We start from the raw sequence: 12,641 nt of genomic DNA, 5'->3' as shown, positions 1-12,641 counted from the left end.
CTTAACCATCTAGATCAAATATTCCGATTGTTATATTCTGCTGGCCTTACGACTAACCCCGCCAAGTGTCACCTGGCCTACAATGACATCGCGTATCTGGGGTATTTTATAGGCAAAGGACAAATCCGACTGCAAAAGAGCAAAGTAGAGGCCATACACCAAGTACCGGTACCAGCCACCAAGAGGGAACTTAGAGCTTTCCTAGGCCTGGTAGGCTATTATAGGCGATTCATACCGAACTATTCCACTTTGGCGGCCCCTCTTACCGACCTATTACGAAAAGGACAACCGTCAAAAATACTAAACCTAACCCCGGGTCAACTATATAGTTTTCACACCTTAAAGAACAGCCTCATCACCAAACCCGGCTTACGTTGTCCAGACTTTACAAAAAAATTCCATCTCCAAACTGATGCCTCCGATGTAGGGATAGGTGCCGTACTTTTCCAAACAGATGAAGCAGGCCATAACCACCCTATAGTGTTTATTAGCCGGAAACTTCAACCACCCGAACAGCGTTATCCGATCATTGAGAGGGAATGCTTAGCTATCAAATGGGACATAAAAAATTTACAATATTACCTTTTGGGTCATCCTTTTTTATTGTATACCGACCATGCTCCCCTCACCTGGTTGTCCACAAATAAAAACACAAATTCCCGTGTTCTGCAGTGGTTCATAGAGCTACAACCCTTTTCGTTTCAGGTACGTCACATCCCGGGGGACCAACAGTATATGGCGGATTACTTATCCCGTTACCCCTTAAGCACAGAACTCCAGCAGTCTCTTACTAGGGAAGAGAGTTGTAGCCGGGCGCCGGAACACCCGGCTACCAACAATAGTGGCCTCCAGATGGCCCGATAACCTGGGGGCATCACGGGGGAGGAACAGGAACACACCTAGATCGGGAATCTGGATATCCGTATTCCAAAAACCCACGGAACGCCCGCGGCAGGGAGAAGAGGAGACAGAGCGGGAAGACGCGAAAGCAGAGGAGGAGACAGAGCGGGAGGATGCGAAAACAGAGGAGGAGACAGAGCGGGAAGATGCGGAAGCAGGGGAGAGACAGAGCAAAGGAACACACGAAGAACGGAACCACCCAGAACAGCTGACTCACGAAGGAAACTTCGACGGCGGGTAGGGAAGCCCAGAAACGCAGAGACTCTGCCACGTCCCTAGAGGGGCGTGGCTTCAGCAGGTACAGCCCTGCTTACAAAGCAGGATAAATGCTTTGGTGGGGAAGGAGGAGGGAAAGAGAGAGAGGAAAAGGGGTGACGGAGGAAGAGGGAGGAAGGGAAGGGACTAAAAGGGAGTACTGGCAAAGATTATCACATAGATATTTCCAGTAACTGTTTGTTTTCTTTGTTGTTGTTATCGTTTGCTTGGAGAAGAAGAGACTTATTTTATAAGGGTGGCCCCCTCTCACTAATACCCACACTTATCTTTTTGACACGGGTGGTGTGCATTTGGCGTGTCTTCCACAGGGATCTAGCCTCTAAGGTCCTTGCACTATCTGGTTACCCCCCTCCCTTCCGATACACCCTTTCCTTACTATCTCACCACTCTCTCTCTCACAAAACCCTCTCACCATACTAAAACAGCCCAAGAAGCAAATCCAGAGTTAAGACTTACCTTACCTTCTTTCCTTTCCCAGTTTCCCTGATGATGCCACTCCACCAAGAGATCTTCGGCGGGACCAAAGAAGACCTGAAAGAGAGAAGAGAGAAGAAAGGATTATTTCACTGGAAGAGAGAGACTTATGGACTAATAGAAAGGACTTGTGATTTACCAATAAAATACACATCTTTCACAACCTCAACACCCAAGTTGTCTCGTATGTCCTTACCGCTACGCTCACCGACACAGGAGGTAAAAGTAATTTTATTACTTTATTTTTTATAAACGTTTGCTGAGTACCACAGTGCTACCTAGAAAGTACAGGGGTACTTACAGAAATGTAAAATAACATACTATACAATAGTTCTCCTTAAAACCCAGAACGTAGACTTAGGGCCTGATTAGGAGACTAGCAGTCCAAGGACCGATCATCACATTTCGACCCTGCCAAGAACATGGTTCCCAATGGGCTGACAGCAGTCTTAGTAGTACTCAGCCAGGGCTGTGCCACCTGGCTGATTACAACTCAGCTTCCTGCTAGGCTTTCCATGCGGGGACCCCGCCATGGAAAGGCTGGTGAAAAGCCAGTGCTAAGGGCAACAGAGGGGTGCCAGCAGTGCAGAGGGGCCCCTTGCAGTACAGACAGTGTATGATGCTGGTGTGCTATAGTATTGACCTTGGCTCCCTTAAAGGAGCTGAGGCTAATATTGTAGCACTGTTCCCGCCGGTCAGCCCGACAATTTTCCCACAGGTCAATCCAGCTGGAACATTGTAAAACACTTAGATGCAATGACGCCACCGGTATGAAGGTGTTGTGCTCTCCCCAAGTTTGGCAGTCGGCTTGCCTGATTGCCAAACTCTTAATGACCCCCAAAGTCTGGTTTAAACAATATTTTCACCTAACAATTAACCCCTAGGGTACCCAGGACGAGCTGGTCTCGCCCTCGGCAACAGTTGCCCAGTTCCAAGGACGAGACCAGCTCATCCTGCTATGGGCCCCCGGGGGGAGCGCTAGCCCCCAGATGGCCAAGCACCCCCCTCCCTTCGGCAGAGATGGAAGGGGAATCGCTTCCCCTTTCACCCCTCCCTCACCCTTCCTCCCGTGGCCTCTGAAGATGTCAGCACGCTTTCCCGCGCTGACCTCATCAGAGGCCTTCCCCCCCAGCGCTGGAAGCTCAGCTTCCAGCTCCGATAGAAGGAGAAATGCAAAACCATTTCTCCTCGATCAAATGGAGGGGGCAAAGAGGCATGAAAGGAGAGAAAAGACCTTCCCTCTCCTTTCATGACTCTCTGAGCATTGCCCACTAGACACCAGGATTTTTTTTTTTGGTACTTCAAAGGCAAGAGCACTCCCCAGGGGGGCAAATGATTTGTAGGCTATTTCTGCCCCCTGGGGGCAGATCGGCCTCGCGATCTGCCCCCGGAGGGGGGGGGCAGAAACACTAGACACCAGGGATTATTTATTTTATTCATTCGTGCACATAAGGGGAGCAGCCCCTTGGGCAAGGGCTGCTCCCCAGGGGGGCAAATGATTTTTAGGCCATTTCTGTCCCCCCTGGGGGCAGATTGGCCTAATACTATTAGGCCGATCTGCTCCTGGGGGCGCAGAAAACCACTAGACACCAGGGATCTTTTTTTTTTTTTTTTTTTTTTTTTTTTTTATGTTTGGGGAATGATCCCTTAGGCAAGGGTCACTCCCGGGGGGACAAATTATTATTAGGCCATTTCTGCCCGCCCTGGGGACAGAAACCACTAGACACCAGGGATTATTTATTTTATTCATACTTGCGCATAAGGGGAGCAGCCCCTTGGGCAAGGGCTGCTCCCCAGAGGGGCAAATGATTTTTAGACCATTTCTGCCCTGGGGGGAGAAGGGGGCGCAGAAAACTACTGGACACCAGGGATAAAAAAAATTGGTTTTATTTTTATTTTTTTATGTATGGGGAGCGACCCCTTAGACAAGGGTCGCTCTCCTGGGGGGCAAATTGTATTTAGGCCATTTCTGCCTATTTTTGTTAGGCCAATCTGCCCCAAAAGGGGGCAGAAACCTCTAGACACCATGGATTGGTGTGTGTGTATGTGTGTGTTTTGTTTTCGGGGGGCAGCCCCTTGGGCAAGGGTCGCTCCCCATGGGGGCACATTACTGTGGGCCATAACTGCCCCCTTTGGGGGCAGATTGGCCTATTTTTGGAAGGCCCATCTGCCCCCAAGGGGGGCAGAAAGCCCACCAGAGACCAGGGAAGATTTGTTTTTCAAAATAAGAGGTTGGGGGTATGGCCATACCCCCACCCCATATAAATGGGGCCAAAGTTGTTCTGCCCACCAGTGGGCAGATTGGTCAATTACCCCCGATCCACACCCCGGGGGGGAAAGAAAGTCTATAAGATGCCAGGGAATAAAAGAAAATAGTGGGGTGGTGGTTACCAACCAGTATGGGCCTGGTTTTGCCCCCACCTGAACTGAAGGGGCTAACAGTCTTTCAGTTCTCCTCCGCACACTAAAACATTGTATTCCATGGCTAGCAAGAGGACATTTGATTATTGTTGGTTTTTGTTTTACATTTGGGCCATGAGAGCTTGATAACTCTCAAAATCGTCCCACTTTGAATGGCAAGGGCTGCACTTTATTTTTACTTTGGGACGGTGCCATGTAGAAAAATCCACAAGACCTAGACACATCAGAAAACTAAACATCTAGTTGATTCCAGGGTGGTGTGCTTCACATGCACCCCGCACCGTTTCCTTACCCACCATGCCCTGCAAACCTGCAACTTTGCTGGAAAGCACACATTTTTCCTACACTTTTGTGATGGAACCTTCCGGAATCTGCAAGAATCCACAAAATTCCTACCACCCAGCATTGTCTCATCTATACCGATAACATTTCTGCTGCACTTGTCAGCCTAAAAATGTTTTTTTTCAAACTGCCCTTTTGGACCCACTTTGGTTCCCCCTCAATTTCGACGTGTTTTTGGCTCTTCTCTGTCACAAACACTCGGGGTCACATGTAGCAACTTTCAGAATTGCGACCCGCAAATTGCGAGTCGCAAATCCGAATGTTGGATGGTGTCCCTGACACCATCTGCAATTCGCAAGGGGGTCGCAAATGCCCACCTCATGAATAATCATGAGGTGGGTTGTAATTTGTGACCCCCTTGCGAATGGCGGCCCTCCCGGGGATGGTGGCCTGCTCCGGACAGCAGACCACCATGTCTGTGACTGCTTTTCAATAAAGCAGTTTATTTTTTATAACACAGCCTGTTTTCCTTAAAGGAAATCGAGATGCATTCCAAAAACAAAAAATGAAACGTTTTTGTTTCATTTTTTCAGAGCAGGCAGTGGTCCACTGCCTGCTCTGAATTTTTTTTTACAGTGACATTCACATTGGGGAAGGGGTCTCATGAGGACCCTTTCTCTTTTGCGAATGAGTTAGCACCCATTTGAAATGGGTGCAAACTGCGATTGGTTTGCGACTGCGTTCGCGGTCACAAAACAATCCTACATTGCACTGCGAGTCGCAATTGAGAAGGGAACACCCCTTCCTAAATGTGAGTCGTAATCCTGTTTTGGGATTCGGTAACCAGGTTACCAAATCGCAAAACGGGGTCTGTGCATTGCGATGTGCTTTTTGCACGTCGCAAACAGCAAAATTTTCTGTTTGCAACGTGCAAACAGCTACCTACATGTGGCCCTTGGCCCACCTACACAAGTGAGGTATCATTTTTACTGGGAGACTGAGGGGAACATTGGGTGGTAGGAAATTTGTCCCGGTGTGGTGATCCCACACAGAAATGTGGGAAAAATGTGATTTTGTAGCTAAAGTTGATGTTTGCTGAGGATTCAGGGTAAGAAAACATTGGGGGATCCACACAAGTCACACCTCCCTGGACTCCCTCGGGTGTCTAGTTTTCAGAAATGTCTGGGTTTGGTAGGTTTCCCTAGATGGCTGCTAAGCCCAGGACCAAAAACGCAGGTGCCCCGGCAAAAACAGGTAGTTTTGTATTTGATAATTTTGATGTGTCCAGATAGTGTTTTGGGGCATTTCCTGTTGCGAGTACAAGGCCTACCCACACAAGTGAGGTACTATTTTTATCAGGAGACTTGGGGAAATGCTGGGTGGAAGAGAATTTGTGGCTCCTCTCAGATTCCAGAACTTTCTGTCACCGAAATTTGAGGGAAAAGTGTTTTTTTAGCCAAATTCTGAGGTTTGCAAATAATTCTGGGTAACAGAACCTGGTGAGAGCCCCACAAGTCACCCCATCTTGGATTCCCCTAGGTCTCTAGTTTTCAAAAATGCACAGGTTTGTAGGTTTCCCTAGGTGCCGTCTGAGCTAGAGGCCAAAATCCACAGGTAGGCACTTTGCAAAAAACACCTCTATTTTCTTTGCGAAAATGTGATGTGTCCACTTTGTGTTTTGGGGCATTTCCTGTCGTGGGCACTAGGCCTACCTACACAAGTGAGGTACCATTTTTATTGAGAGACTTGGGGGAACACTGGGTGGAAGGAAATGTGTGGCTCCTCTCAGATTCCAGAACTTTCTGTCACCGAAATGTGAGGAAAAAGTGTGTTTTTAGCCACATTTTGAGGTTTGCAAAGGATTCTGGGTAACAGAACCTGGTGAGAGCCCCACAAGTCACCCCATCTTGGATTCCCCTAGGTCTCTAGTTTTAAAAAATGCAGAGGTTTGATAGGTTTCCCTAGGTGGCGGCTGAGCTAGAGGCCAACATCCACAGGTAGGCACTTTGCAAAAAACACCTGTTTTCTTTGGGAAAATGTGATGTGTGCATGTTGTGTTTTGGGGCATATCCTATTGCGGGCGCTAAGCCTACCCACAGAAGTGAGGTACCATTTTTATTGGGAGACTTGGGGGAACATAGAATAGCAAAGCAAGTTATTGCCCCTTGTCTTTCTCTACATTTTGTCCTTCCAAATAAAAGACAGTGTGTAAAAATGACGTCTATTTGAGAAATGCCCTGTAATTCACATTCTAGTATGGGCACCCCAGAATTCAGAGATGTGCAAATAACCACTGCTCCTCAACACCTTATCTTGTGCCCATTTTGGAAATACAAAGGTTTTCTTGATACCTATTTTTCACTCTTTATATTTAAGCAAAGGAATTGCTGTATACCCGGTATAGAATGAAAACCCACTGCAAGGTGCAGCTCATTTATTGGCTCTGGGTACCTAGGGTTCTTGATGAACCTACAAGCCCTATATATCCCCGCAACCAGAGAGTCCAGTATACATAACGGTATATTGCTTTAAAAAATCTGACATTGCAGGAAAAAGTTACAGAGTAAAACGTAGAGAAAAAGGACTGTTTTTTCACTCAATTTTAACATTTTTTTTTTTATTTCAGTTGTTATTTTCTTTAGGAAACCCGTGTAGGATCTACACAAATTACCCATTGTGAATTCGGAATTTTGTCTACATTTTAGAAAGGTTTAGGTTTCACACCCATTTCTGTCACTGACTGGGAGAAGGCTGAAAGCACAAAAAATCGTAAAAATGGGGTATGTCCCAGTACAATGCCAAAATTGTGTTGAAAAATTGGGTTTTCTGATTCAGGTCTGCCTGTTCCTGAGAGCTGGGAAGCTGGTGATTTTAGCACTGCAAACCCTTTGTTGATGCCAATTTCAGGGGAAAAAACACAAGCCTTCTTCTGCAGCCCTTTTTCCCCTTTAAAAAAAAAAAAAAAACTAACTTTTCACTATATTTTGGCTGATTTCTTGGTCTCCTTCATGGGAACCCACAAAGTCTGGGTACTTCTAGAATCCCTAGGATGTTGGAAAAAAAGGACGCAAATTTGGCGTGGGTAGCTTATGTGTACAAAACGTTATAAGGCCCTAAGCGCTCGCTACCACAAATAGCCAAAAAAAAGGCCTGGCACCTGAGGGGGAAAAGGCCTGGCAGCGAAGGGGTTTAAAGGCAGTCATATTGTTTAGACTGCACTTAAGCCCTGATTTAGGAAATAATGGGATTGATATTTCAGCGGATGGGATATCCGTCACCCTTGTGATGGAGTAACCCAGCCGCCGAAATCTAAATTAGGTCCCTGGGTTTTGGGTTTTAAACGTAAATATAGTGCAGTACAGTGTTTTTATTAGATCTTTCACATATTTAAATTCTTTATTTTTTAAGTACTATGGTACTTCCTAGGTAGTACAGCGGTACTAAACAAAATTTTATTAAAAATATATAAAGTAATAAATCTGCTTTTACCTACCTTAACACACTTAAATAACGTGACTTATCCCTTTCTAATCCATTATAAAACAAAAATCTAGTGTCAAAATGCAGGACACAGCCAAAGTGTTGTAAAAACAACATGGCTGCCTTTTACTTGTGTAAAGACAGTCATTACCCAGTCATATACTGCCTTATCATCGTCATGTACTACGGTGTACTTTAAAATCACCTCTGTTTATCATTGCCCAATATATCACTCAGATATTGTGTCCTTATATTTTCAAAACTACTTTATCAAATTACATATACTACCAAAAAGAATCCTTTCTACAATATAATCTACATGTCTGTCAACTTTTACGGAAATCTGACTGACCGTTCAACCGCTACATCTGTCAAAAAAGTCTATGGAAAATGCATTGGTGGAAAACCTTGTTTTGGGATTTCCTCCCCCCCACCCCCTCTTTATTCTTTGTATCCCCTTAAGGAATCAATAATGCAAATCTTTGCATCGTCTGCCAATGTAGATAAAGGAACAGGTCTGTAATCATTTGTGGTGATTCATTAAATTGTAGAAAGTTTATTAGCAAGTAAAAATGTGAGGAATTCCTATTTCTGGGAATCCTAACTATAACTACAGAGTGGCTACTGCCACTCTGTACTCTGTAATATATCTATATTTATATCCATATCTATATGTGTGAGTGTGTGGATGGGTGTGTGAGTGAGTGCATGAGTGGCTGTGCGGGTCTGTGAGTGGACACAGGGATTTATTGTTGTCTGCTTTCTGTATTGTACACTTCTACATCTTTCCCTAGCCCCTCAGAAGCAGTAAGAGACTATTGTGATATATGGGGTGGGAAACATGGTCTATCATATGGTGTCAATAGGGGGTAAAATAATTTGTGTTGTTTTAAGTAATGCTGACACTTCACCTCATTGGCATCATTCTGGTATGGTTTCTTCAGCTCTGCTTGATACCCCTTCATGGATTCCTATACCAAAGTTTAAAATCTGTCTTCTAAGCACACAGGCCTGATTCCAAATGCCGTGTTGTAGTGAAAAGTATAGTGGATCACCGAAGCAGTTCTGTAACTACGCTTCTTGGGTTGCGTTTGTCATCCACGATGGTCGCATCACAGTGGAATTGCAGACACTCTACTTAAATCACACCAAACTTTAGGCTGAAGATGTGCTCCAAAAAAGGAATGCCAGTACATTGTTTTCTCTTTCTCTGTTTCTTTAAGGACAGGTCTGGCTGCTACTTCTCCCATAGGTCTGTTAAATGATTCCTTTTTCAGCATACTACTTTGAGTGGTGATAGACTTAGGCTTCTATTGGCATTTCAAAGGCTAACTCTGTCCTCTCACCCGCTGGGCTGTTTAACCCTTTATTGTCTACAAGAAAAAAGACAGTCAGGGGTTAAATTATAATTGACAAGTATGCCAAGTGGCACTATTACATTAGATGCCATCAGTCATTCATTTAATTTCAGCAAGATACATGCTGCATTATGAGGCTTTTAGGTTTGCTGTTAACAGTCAGAACACTGCAGCATACAGAGGGTGTACCAAGGTTGGATTCCTCCAGACTATGCTTATAAGGGCTGCCCTAGGCTTGGCACATAAAATGCTAGGGTTGTGATTGTTTAAGTTAATTTGACACTCAGAATCACATATTTAAGCTGTGTACCCTGGATATTGAGCACTATGTATAGTGTTTCTTTCTACAGCTTGCATCCTTCTTTCTACAGTTTACATCCTTCTTTCTTCAGTTTACATCCTCTGACTGCTTGCTATCTCGGAAAGACTTTCCCTCTATAGCCCTTAAACCCTGCACGAAAACTTCATCCCAGTGTACATCTGGTTGATCCCTCTCTTTCGTTTCTTCCATGACCATCTTCTTACCTTCCATCCTCTACATGCCTTCTAGTTCTGAGTATAGCCTTCTCTCAGTCTCATGTCTGTCTTAATCCTTCCTAATGTAATTCTGAAAATGGCTAATACCTCATTTCGTAGATTACACCATCACTTTTAAAACCCTGTCCTTGTAAACTAACATTCCCTTATCTCCACCAGCCTCTCTATTTCACCAACTGTTCCCCAGAAACCACACAGCCCCACTGATGATCACACCTAACTGGTATTGATATAAAGTATCACAATGTAACTGGAGTAAAAACATGCAATTTTTGTTAAGAGCACATGACTAATCGCAATAACCACTGTATTAATCACTGACCTTGAGTTCTGGAGTAGTGTGCTACTCGTGTAAAGCGCTTCAACGCCTTGTCAGGGGTAGTAAGTGATAAATAGTTACAATTACAATAGCAATAAGGTGCTGAAATCACTGGAACGCAAAGTGCTGTTGACTAAAAAACTGGCCAGAAGTGTCATACATTGCAAGAAGCCACCTGTCAGCTATGTTCTAACATTTCACTAAGTATTCTAGTACATTTCCCGAACTAATTGTTTCGCACATTAAAAAACAAAACCTTTTCACATAGTTTTGTAATATTTCCATGCCAAAGGACGACACACTGCTTCATGGGAAAACGGTTGGAAAGCTGGCATCTCCCTTGTTCTAATTCTAAGAGCAGTTTGTGCTTTGACGAGACAAGGGACTGTCACAACTCGGTAACGACAATGCAGGCGTTTTGGAATGGAAGGTTTTTGAGGCTGTATTTCCTACCCATGCAGCCAATCACAACGGAGGCCTTGAGGGACAACTGGGAATAACGTGACAATGCCCATGTTTTCAGACCACACCGCCTAGTGTCCACTATCAATGCCCCACACTGTCCTCATGATAGCAAAAAAGAGGCGCACAGTTGTTTCACAGGCTCCAGTGACGCATGCATTACAATCGCCAATTATGATTAAATGGGCAGCTACCTGTGTGTAAAAAACTGAAAGCAACCAACGTTACAAAAAAAACCTGCTGTTTATGGGACCTTTGTGATCCCGTACTTACACATCACTGTAGCATTCTCTTCTAGTCACGGAATTGAATACTGGTTGGCAAGGAGGGTCAAAGTAGGTGTCTTGTTGTCAGAGGATGGTGCAGTGATGCGTGGGCAAAAGTACCAGTGCTTGCTTTGTAAATAAAAAACGTGCCGGTGCCCAAAGCCCTCTTAAACACGCGGCTGATGCAATTAAGTGTGCGACCACGAAATCCTGAGGCAGCGTAATCCTGAAACCATCTCGGGCCTCTTCAATCCATTTAAAGTCACTCCCTGCCCCTTCAGCTCACTCTTGCAGCTTTCTGCTTTCTCCCATTGTTACGCGTTTTCGTTTTTCTCTTCCCCGTCTTTCTCATACGTGTCTTTTGTTTGCAGTAGATGCTTGAGGCAGAAAAGTAAGTGGCGGTCCTCATAAAAAAGTGGCGGTGCGTTGTACCGGAACAAAGCACAAATTAAGAACTGATGCAGACTGTCCTCGGCGTTTATTTTATATTCGACACAATCAATATGCAGCGTTGAGCACAGACCCCTGCGCTGTTTCTTTCAGGGTGCAGAAGACATCTTTGCATTTGAAGACCGTGAATTTTAAACATAAGTAACAGATGTATGTGAACTGCAAACAAAATTAAATCTATCAAACTGAATTGAGAGAGATAAGCATTCTACAGATATTGCTTAAGAACCCTGTATAATGTGATAAGGACGTCATGACTAGACATGTGAGCAGGGAGCACGTCTAACAAGATGGATAGCTTCTTTTATGAATAAAACAATCTTTAATTTTATCTTTTAATCTCTTCGTGGTCCACAGGATGCGGCTTTGAGGACAAACTTCATGAAGGAGCTGATGGATTACACACCACCGAAATGCGGGTGGAAGGGGTTGAATCCCAGGAGGCATGTGCGTAATTAAGGCCCCTGTGGCCCCTGCTGAGCGGGGAGAGGGGAGGAGACTTCCTTTCCGAGTACCACATTAAATCTAAAGCTTATGTGTAGTGGTGACATACTGGAGTCTCGGGGGTCCCTCTTCCTCTTCTGCCAGTGGGTCGGGGGATGTTGGGGAGGAGGGTGTCATCATTTTGTTGCATGCCACTGAGATGCTTTAACTGAACTTTCATCAGAATGAATGAGGCAAGACAGAGGGGGTGATTCTGACCCCCGACAGGCCGGCGGTGCCCCGCAGGGCATTCTGACCGCGGCGGTAAAGCCGCGGTCAGACCGGCAACACTGGCGGTCTCCCGCCAGTGTACCGCTGCCCTATTGAATCCTCCAAGGCGGCACAGCTAGCTGCGCCGCCGAGGGGATTCCGACCCCCCCTACCGCCATCCAGTTCCCGGCGGTCCGCCCGCCGGGAACCGGATGGTGGTAGGGGGGGTCGCGGGGCCCCTGGGGGCCCCTGCAGTGCCCATGCCACTGGCATGGGCACTGCAGGGGCCCCCGTAAGAGGGCCCCTACAAGTATTTCACTGTCTGCTTGGCAGACAGTGAAATACACGACGGGTGCACGATTACGAGCCGGCATCCTTGTGGGAAGGGAGTTTTTCCCTGGGCTGGCGGGCGGTCTTTTGGCGACCGCCCGCCAGCCCAGGGAAAAACTTAGAATACCCTCTGCGGTCTTTCGACCGCGGAGCGGTATTTCGGAGCCTCCGCCGCCCGCCAGACTTAGAATGACCCCCAGAGTGCTGTGCCAGGGCTCCACTCTGCTGGGAAGCAGGGAGGCTGGATTGGTTTCCTCAAGAAGTGACAGCCGTGGGCACACTCATCCTTCACATCAATCCCAAGGAAGTTTAATCAGTGGTTTCAAGTGCTGTGTTTATCTACTGCTGATGGGTATAAATTGCATGACAGATATAGAGTGTACAGTAGACAAG

The sequence above is a fragment of the Pleurodeles waltl genome, chromosome 7, assembly GCF_031143425.1.
Source record: "Pleurodeles waltl isolate 20211129_DDA chromosome 7, aPleWal1.hap1.20221129, whole genome shotgun sequence".
Lineage (NCBI taxonomy): Eukaryota > Metazoa > Chordata > Amphibia > Caudata > Salamandridae > Pleurodeles > Pleurodeles waltl.
Note: the sequence above shows the minus strand (reverse complement) of the source record.